At 41.4% G+C, this 2,596-nt stretch overlaps 1 pseudogene; it reads right to left on the bottom strand.

Annotated features, from left to right (window-relative positions):
* Window positions 1–424: 424 nt before the first annotated feature.
* LOC101972737 (large ribosomal subunit protein eL32 pseudogene) lies at window positions 425–1,830 on the bottom strand (annotated as a pseudogene).
* Between the last annotated feature and the right edge of the window lie 766 nt (window positions 1,831–2,596).

The raw sequence follows: 2,596 nt of genomic DNA, 5'->3' as shown, positions 1-2,596 counted from the left end.
CTGAGAAAATACATTTCCCACCTGGATTGTCAGTATTAATGTCATCTAAAAGCACCATTCTATTTTTAAAGCTTAATGTCTAATCCTGCAGAAAGGAATGGAAGTCCTTTTTTTTAGGAAAGATTCACTGAACAGACGTGCATAGGCAAAATTCTGTTTATCTTGAGATCTGTCTTCAAGATGCACCAATGTGAAGTGGTACCATAGTGCTAGGTGACCATCTATCTGGCTTGTCAATTGAGGTGGCTTCGGGGACAACCTGTGCATTAGGGGCAACTTTGTTCTTAGAAGGGCCTCATTCTTGACTTAATGTTTTGTTTTCGTTGTTTTGAAATCTGTAAATGTTTGAATGAGGGAATACCACTTTTTTTTTCTTTAGACAGTTTTTTTTAAGCATAATCAAAACTTGCACATGATCCATCTATTAATTTTCTTCTCTGTGAAGCCTGGAATTGGGACTGGTGCTGAGTTGCTCTTTTCATGGTGGCTTTGCAGTTCTTGGAGGAAACATGTTGAGCGATTCAGCACAGTAAGATTGGTTCCATGTCAGCAGCACTTCTAGCATCTTGATGTTGTGGGCCAGGAAATTTCAAAAGCCACTGAGGAGCATATGCTTTGTTTTCTTGTTTCTCTGATAACTCTTGTTCGGCATCAAGATCTGATCCTTCAGTCTCCTCTGCATCCGTTGTCAATACCTCTGGGTTTCTGCCATTACATTTAATTTTGACATATCGTTCTGACTGGTGCTGGATGAACTTCTTGGTATTCTCTCCAAAATCCTGGGGTTTGGGAGAGGTCTGAGGACAACCCTGATGCTGAGTAGGAGACAGCTGCCTCCTCCATAGGCAGCACAGAGGAAGAAGCCCACATTGTCATTTTTCACTGGGTCCCACAAATTTTCTACTGGGCCTTGTCAGGACCTGAGGCTTACAGAGCTCTTACTATGTGTTAGGCACTGAACTAATGGCCTCCCATTACTTCACCTAATACTTTAACAGCCCTGGAAGTCAACTATTATATCCCAATTTTACAGATGAAGAAACTAATTTGAACAGGTTAATGGTCACCTAGCAGGAGTAGAAATCTGAATTAATGACTGCCTGGAGCCAAATCCCATATGCTGAGGCTTAAATAGTAATAGAGGTCAGGATAAGGACTGCTAGGTTCTATCTTACAAAATTAATGATTTTGTTGATCCCAAATGACCAAGTACTGGCAACTTCTTCCTCAAGTTCAAACTAATGTAGAATTAGGTTAAAAAAATTGATATTGCATTACACATGAGCAAATCCTCTTCATCACTACCTTAGCATTTGAACAATTTAACCTGTCAACAATTGTTGCTTTTATTACTTTATTTCTTCCTTTAGAATTCCCTTGAAATGAAACGATGTGTGTATATGGAGGTGGTGGATTGGAATTCATAATCATCCTGCCACAAAGCTAGCCAGGCAAATAGCTCCTCTGGCTTCTCCCTTAGTCTTGCATGTTCTGCTCTATCTGGTTTCTGGTAACTGTTTGCAAACCGAATTTGAATTTTTCCATGGGATTTAATATTGACATTCATTGGAAACACTGCTCTTTCCCCCAGTACTGTCTTCATGAGAGCAAGCATAACTGAACTTTCCTGCAGGTCTTCAGGAGCTGAGGGGATAAGATTTTCCACTTATTTTCATGTTAAGTTTCATTTAAAAGCATCAGTATATTTTCAGCTGCTCTGGATGGCTGACCCTGCAGTAATGTGGACACCACATCCCTGGTTATGTCATTTATCTCCTTCAGACCCAAGAAACCACCAAGCCCATGTGTATTCATGTTAGACTCAACCATCGAGGCTTTAGGTTCTCTAAAGAACTGTAGGAGAGAGTCCACTGAGAACAAAAATGATCCACTCTTCAAGAATTTCTTCCACTTGCATGATCATTGGTATCTTTGTTATGGGCCAGGCTATATGGGCAATGAACAGACTCCATTTTGCCCTGAGACTCCATGTCATGTAAGAAATGCTTCTCCCATGGGAAAGCCCGCCTCTCTGCCCATCAATAGTTGCTTAGCATAGCATGTTTGGCAACACACAATGGTAATTCTTATACAATGTAAAAGTGTTCTCCCTTTGGGTCCCATTTTTCTTTGACAATGTACCCTGTCAGAGATTGCTTGTCTGGACGTTAGCAACCATTCTTTAACTTGTACTCAACTAGGGACAATTTGACCCACTCCCCTTCTGCTTGTGATTTAAGATCTCATAACATTGTTCATGGTTTTGAATCATAACAACAGCCACTTATGATTAACATGGTTTTGGACTATAAAAGGAGTACTCAAACCCCAGGAGGAGGTTGAAGGGTGTCAACTCGCAGCCTACCCCTTGGCCAATCAGCTGGTAGATCCAGACCGCCAACTGGTGAATAAAGTTTCCGTTTCCTACTTTAAGATTGACTTGATGATTAATTGCAATCTTGCCATAACATCTTCAGGACCTCAACCTGTGAGCCTCGTGACCTCCCTGGAGATTTTGGTGCGATGGTGATGAGGTGCAGAATACTGAGAGGAGAACCAGGCCTGGAGATGGGCTCAAGGACGTGTGAGAAACTGC

The sequence above is a fragment of the Ictidomys tridecemlineatus genome, chromosome 8 (assembly GCF_052094955.1).
Source record: "Ictidomys tridecemlineatus isolate mIctTri1 chromosome 8, mIctTri1.hap1, whole genome shotgun sequence".
Taxonomy (NCBI): Eukaryota; Metazoa; Chordata; class Mammalia; order Rodentia; family Sciuridae; genus Ictidomys; species Ictidomys tridecemlineatus.
Note: the sequence above shows the minus strand (reverse complement) of the source record. Positions and strands in the feature narration are given on the sequence as shown.